Source organism: Periophthalmus magnuspinnatus, chromosome 22, assembly GCF_009829125.3.
Source record: "Periophthalmus magnuspinnatus isolate fPerMag1 chromosome 22, fPerMag1.2.pri, whole genome shotgun sequence".
Taxonomy (NCBI): domain Eukaryota; kingdom Metazoa; phylum Chordata; class Actinopteri; order Gobiiformes; family Gobiidae; genus Periophthalmus; species Periophthalmus magnuspinnatus.
Genome location: NC_047147.1, coordinates 28578368 through 28585760, shown reverse-complemented (window position 1 = coordinate 28585760; position 7393 = coordinate 28578368).

Genomic DNA, 7393 nt, shown 5'->3' with positions numbered 1-7393 from the left:
AGGAAGAGGAGGAGGAGGAAGAAGAGGAGCAGGAGGAGGAAGAGGAGGAGCAGGAGGAGGAGCAGGAGGAGGAGGAAGAGGAGGAGGAAGAGGAGCAGGAGGAGGAGGAAGAGGAGGAGGAAGAGGAGCAGGAGGAGGAGGAGGAAAAGGAGGAGAAGCAGGAGGAGGAGCAGGAGGAGGAGGAACAGCAGCAGGAGGAGGAGGAAGAGGAGCAGGGGGAGGTGTGCCGCTCTGTAAACACATGTGCATGTTTATGTTGTTTATGTGTTTGGTCTTAATTCTCTGCTGAGTTTGGGGAAGTGTTCAGGTTGTTCCTGAACACTCTCACACTCACTCTCACACTCACTCTCTCACACTTTCTCAGTCTCTTCACTCTCTTACTCTCACACTCTTTCACTCTCACTCACTCACTCTCTCAATGTCTCACTCTCTTTCACTCTGTCATTCTCTCACTCTCACCCACCCACTCACTCTTTCACTCTCTCACACTCATATTTGATATAAAGTTGTGCGTCTGTGTGACTCCAGACAAATGTTTTTATGGATGGACTCACGAGTCGTGTTTGTGGAGCTGTGGAGTCGGACGTTGTTCCAGCACAAAACGACTGAACGTCTTTTCACTGCGACACTTTATTTTCATTCATCCACAGACGATTAAAGCCTCATTCTACAGACGAGTCAAGTGTCTGGCTCAACGACACAACGGCAGTGACGACCTTCTCAGATGGAGCGTGTGACCACGTGCCTCTGTCGCCATGGAAACGGTCAGGTCAAGTTACAGGTCAGGTGTGTGGAGAGGCGACGCTGCTCAGAGCATTTTAAAAACACCTGTAAATGAATAAATGCCACACTGAGGAACATTTCAGGCAGAGAAAAGCAGAAGAATTACACAGTGTGGCTTTAGTGAGCTGTTTTTGCCTCTGGAGATGATTGGTCCGATGTGTGTGTCAGATGTTTACACGTGTGTTTACGTGTGTATTTATTTAGACACTGAGTATTCGTTCACTTCATTTAAATCTTTCTTCACTTTGTCTCGTCGCCGCTGTAGCTCCGCCCCCAAACCTGCGCCGCTTCACCTCCATGATGCAACGCTCCTCTGGGTTAAGTAACACGTCTCACTGAGGATTTACTCTCAAACTGAAGGTGAAGGTTCAGAGGATGTGGATGTGGTGAGTCGACTGAGGCGGGTGGAGAAGGTGACGGAGGTGATTGGTCGATGGGTGAAGGTCAGAGGCTGTGATTGGCTGATTTATAGAAACAATGTAAAGGTTGATCTGTTCTAATGTTTCCTCTTCTCTCACAGACCTGGAGTTTGTTTGTTTCACACGTTTAACACAAACAAACTGAAAACACCGTCACGTTTTAAACTCGACAAAACAGAAACATGTGGATCATTTAAACTCGAGTTTTCACTGATCTGGACTGAACTAAAGGTAAAAGGAGCTGTCCATGTGAAAACACTTCATTTTATTGTGATCAAACTTTTTAGTCAAGGATTGATCTAATCTGCAGCTAAACAGGCTACAATTATTATTATTATTATTATTATTATTATTATTATTATTATTATTACGTTGTATTATTTCTATTTGCTTTTTTAAATGTATTTTTTGTCTTTGTTTGTTCGTTTGTCTCAGTCTGGGAGGAGCCTCTGGCAGCGTCTTGTGTCTTGACCCATATACTGGTCAAGATGAAATCACCACCTCAGACTGTACTCGAGTACACACTGTGAGTATAGTTACACTGAGGCTGTTATAAAAGTACAGTTACACAGACTGTACTCGAGTACACACTGTGAGTAAAGTTACTCTGAGGTCGTTCGGCGGCGCCTGAAGCTCCAGAGTATTTTAGGACTCGTCTCTATGGCGACAGTCGGAGGTAAAATGCATCAACAAGTTCTGACTGAAACAGTGAGGTGTGTGTGGGAGAGACCTCCTCCACCTCCTCCACCTCACCCCCTCTCACCTCCTCATCCCTCTCTCTGCACCTTACTCTCCACCTCACCCTTGCCTCCCTGACCTCTCCCTTCCTCACTCCTCCCTCTTCCCTGATCTCCTCCCTCCTCCTCCCTCCTCCACCTCACTGCTCTCTTCCTCATCCCTCTCTCCCCTTCACCACCTTACCTCTCTCTCCTCCTCTACTCCTGTTTCACCTCCTCCCTCACCTGTCTCTCACCACTCCTGTCAAATTACTCCTCCCTTGTCTCTCTCACCTCCTTCACCCACCTCCTCATTCCTCCTTTCCTTCTCCCTGACCCCTCTCTCTCTCCTCCACTTCACTCCTCCTTCGCCTGTCTCTCACCCTCTCCTCTCCTCCTCCTCCACTTCTCTCACAAAGGATTGACAAGAGGTTTGACATTGAGGAGGTGGCTGATGAGGAGGTGGTGACTCCTGCTGCAGTGGGGCCTGAGAGGTGAGAGTCTGCGAGGCGAGAGTCTGCGAGGCGCTGATAAAACGCTGCCGCGGTGCCAGAGGATTAGAGTCACACACACGTCGGGTGTGTGTGCGCTGTGGGGACATGAGCCTGAACCTCACACACTTTTATTAAACTTCAAACACAGATCAGTGTTTTATTTAAAACTAAAACTTTGATCTAAAACGACTTAAAAATAAAAACACAACTGATCCTGTTTAAATCTGCAGATCAGACGGACGTTTTTACTGTTGAAAAAAACGTGGTGTTTTTAGGACCTGGAGTCAGATTTTTTTGAATAATCACAATTTATCAGGACAGAGCAGGGGCGGAGATAGGGGGTAGGTGAAAACAGAGATTTTCTGAGCGTTTGAACCATTAAACATCAAACATGAATCAAACTAAATACGACTGAGGACGGATGATGACGAGGAGACGCTGTTATAAAAGGGTTAAAGTTCATTCATTTTCCATACGTGACCTTTGACCTGAGCCTCTGAGGGGCAGATGTAAAGTTTGTGATTTGTGACACATTTTAGTCTTTGTTTAGACCTGGTTTAGTTCTGTTTAAGTCCACATTAATCATATTCTGTTCTTTATTGTTCGTCCTGTCATCTGTGTGTTGATCCAGGGTCTGGCGCCCCCTGGGGGCCTCAAACCCCAGTGGGACCTCACAGGTGTCCACATTACTGCACAGACTTGTTGTTTTGTGGCTGCTCGTTCGCTCTTTTTGGTTTTACTTTAGTTTAGTCAGTGCAAACTGAAATTATCTTTTGTGATAAAAACAACAGAATAAACTACGGTCCCCACATGACACATAAACACACACACACTGGGCTCTGTGTCCTCCCGTCGCGCCGTAAACATGTGGCTCCAAACCCAGAGGAATTATATTTGTCGACAGGATTATTTCATGTTTTTATTTCCTGTTTTTATTTCATGTGTTTTTGAATTGACCAAATTAAACGGAGCTGGTTTTTCCTCCTCGGTGTGAAATGGACGAGACGTTTCATTTAAAAATAAAACCTGGAGGTTTTGATCAGAGTCGTATTATTAGAAAACCAGTCAGAAGGATTTAGTTTAGAGTCTGAAATTTAAACACAAGAACAGAAAAACTCTATAATAAATATAACACTGGTCAACACTAAATTTATTATTTTATCTGATTTAGGATCATTTTGATGAATCAAAAATCTCAATCAGGTCAACGTTCTGAACTAAGCTACATATTTGTTCTTGGATGATTTTGTTTACATGTGTGAGTATTTTCATGTCATATGATGTTAAATTCTGTTATATTTCTCACTATAAACAGATTCTGAAGATTTTGCATGTGCCAATTTATGACTAATTGTTTTTTTTTATATTACGAGTGAATGAAATGACAAAAATCATCCTGACATGTTCTGCTACATCTGCGGTGAATACACCAATGTTCCTCACAGGATCAAGTCACAAGTTTCATAAATGTGCTGACCAGGATTATTTTGGGATTAAACTTGGTGACCAAGATGAAGCACCGAGTGTCTGCGTCAGTGACTAAAGGCAAGAAGAGTCTGAAGTTTGTTATTCCCGTGGTTTGGAGCCGACATCAGGAGCTACGTCTGGACTATTGATGTGACTGGGATCAACAGAAAGAACCGAAGCCTCAAGTCTCCTGAGCGTGAATCAGCACGTCGTCCTGGAGCTCACTGGGATGACATTCCAGTACCTGTCTTTGTAGAAGTTCCTGACATCAGAAGATTCCTCCAGTGTGGTTTTAATGATGATGCTCCACATCCTTTTTCCCAAAAGGAGATAAATGTTCAGTTTCCTGAGAATCTGGGATCAGTGATGAGCAGGTGGAGAGATTCCATCAGGACAGAGATGGAGAGTATCAGGGACACTGGGACGCAGTCATGATGGTGATTACTGTTGGACTCTGGAGAGAGACGTCCCTGAGCTGAGCATTCAAGGGGCTCATAAAAACAGAAGTTCATGTCCTGAATTTTGCACAATGATAACGTAACGTTCAATTTACATGAACTTACCTTTATCAATTAACACAACGTAACATTTAATTAATACATTCTGTTAGAAAACTATTTTTTATCTCCTAAAACATTTTTGGATGAGAAATATTAAAGAAAATCAACTGATAATGTCACAAAATTGTAATCAATTTAGTCAGAAGATCTGATTTTTCAAAATCAAATTAGCATAAAAATCTGACTCAGAAAAATGGATCATTCATTCAATCGTTTTTGATTCAGCTAAATGTTTCTAATTCAGATGAAAAAACACAGACGACTTTAAAAATGTTTTTTTTGTAACTCAGTGTAATGATAAAAAAAAGTCTGTGTCAAAACTAAAACATGAACAAACCTCCAACAGAGTAAAAGTAAAAGTAATAAAGTACTGCACTGAAGTAAACATTTGAAGTATCTGTACTTTACATTTAAAGTGTATGTTTTACTTTTACTTCAGTACATTTAAGAGAAGTATCTGCACTTTCTCCAATCAGAACAAAACTAAAAAGTGTAAGTATTTTTATGATTATTTTATTATTTGTGGCCTGAAAAGTCTCAGAGTTTATTTATTTTCATGTTTCATCGTTTGTTCAAACACAAATCTACAAATAAAACAGCAGTTTATAAAATTCAGCTCAAAACTTTATCAAAATCATCTGCAGCTTCAAAATCTGTGCAAAATACTTTGAAGCTTTAAGTACATTTTTAAACTTTCACTTCAGTCGATTTTTCATGTGATACTTTTACTTTTGTATTTTTACTTTTGTATTTTCCGGCTGTTTCTCAGAGTCAGAGTTTTGAATAAAGTGTTTTTGGTTTTAAAGTTGAACTTGACACTTTGTTCATTCACATTTCGTTTCATTTCTTCTTCTGTTCTCTCCTCTCTGCTTTCTCTACAGGACAGTGCCCCCTACAGGAGCAGTGTGAACGCACAGTCACCCCTGTGATCTTGTAGTAGTAGTAATAATAGTAGTAGTAGTAGTAGTAGGTGTAGTAGTAGTAGTAGTAGTAGTAGTAGTAGTAGTAGTAGGTGTAGTAGTAGTAGTAGTAGTAGTAGTAGTAGTAATAATACCAATATCCCACATGGATCCTCTAATAATATTAGATAAATTTACTCCTGTTGATGAGGTGGAGATTACCTCAGTCATCATGTCGTCAAAACCATCAACCTGTTTGCTCGACCCTATTCCAATCAGACTCCTCAAAGAAGCCCTCCCCCTAATAATAGATTCCATCCATAACATAATAAATATGTCGTTAGAAAATGGCTACGTTCCTCAGTCCTTTAAGTATGCTGTGATTAAACCCCTTTTGAAAAAACCTAACCTAAATCCTGATGAATTAGTCAACTACAGACCTATCTCTAATCTTCCCTTCCTCTCAAAAATTCTAGAACGAGTTGTGGTGAAACAGCTCTGCCGCCACCTGCAGGACAATAATATATTTGAAAAATGTCAATCTGGATTCAGAGCTCACCACAGCACAGAGACTGCACTGCTTAAAGTAACAAATGATTTACTTTTAGCTGCTGATAACGGGCTGGCTTCAGTCCTGGTCCTACTGGACCTCAGTGCAGCGTTTGACACCATTGATCACAACATTCTACTGCAGAGGTTAGAATGTGACATTGGAATCAGAGGGACAGCCCTCAAATGGTTTAAATCCTATCTATCAGATAGGTACCAGTTTGTTAGTATAAACCAGAGCACCTCTCCCTGTTCTAAAGTAGCCTGTGGTGTTCCACAAGGATCTGTGCTTGGTCCAATCCTATTTACTCTGTATATGTTGCCATTGGGAAACATTATCAGAAAACATGGCATTAATTTTCACTGCTACGCTGATGACACTCAGCTGTACTTATCAATGAAACCAAATCAGACTGATCAAATAGATAAACTCAGTGCCTGTGTGAAGGACATCAAAACCTGGATGACCTTGAATTACCTGCTCTTAAATCCTGAAAAAACAGAGGTCATTGTCGTTGGTCCCAAAGGTCAAAGAGATTCTCTGTCGGACCAGATAATCTCACTCGACAATGTGAGTTTAGCTTCTAGCCCTACTGTAAAAAATCTTGGAGTCCTATTTGATCAAAATCTCTCATTCACAGCCCATATAAACCTAGCTTGTAAAACTGCATACTTTCACCTGCCAAATATAACTAAAATTAGAAATATTTTACCCAAAAACGATGCTGAAAAACTCATCCATGCATTTGTTACTTCCAGACTTGATTACTGTAATTCTCTGCTCGCCGCCTGCCCCAAAAGTACTATAAAGTACTATAAAGTACTATAAAGTACTATAAAGTACTATAAAGTACTATAAAGTACTATAAGGAGCCTCCAGTTGGTCCAAAACGCAGCGGCCAGAGTCCTAACAGGAACTAAAAGAAGAGACCACATCAGTCCTGTACTAAAATATCTGCACTGGCTTCCTGTCGAGCTTAGAATCAAATTCAAAGTCCTCCTCCTGACATACAAAGCCCTAAACGGTTTGGCCCCATCCTATCTGCAAGATGCTATTGTCCCGTACCAGCCAAACAGAGCACTCCGCTCTCAGAATGCAGGACTATTAGTGGTTCCTAGAGTGTCCAAAAGTACAGTGGGAGGGAGAGCATTCAGTTACCAAGCTCCTGTGCTATGGAATCAACTCCCTGCTGATGTTAAACAGGCCCCCACAGTCTCTGTATTTAAGACCAGGCTTAAAACCTTCCTCTTCGGTATAGACCAGGTTACATAGTGAGGGAGTTAGGGACAAACCCGGGATAAGACAGGCTGCAGTAGGAGTAACTAGCTGGGGGAAGTATGGCAACCTGAGCACTATCCTCTACTTAGTTTAAGAACTTTCCCATTACTTTACAAAACTTTCCTGTCACTTCTCAAATACTTTCCTGTCACTTTACTGTCTAATAAAAGTCTGTCAGTCCATGTTTCTTTTGTCATCATAAAATTACCATCAAAGGAGAAGAGGCA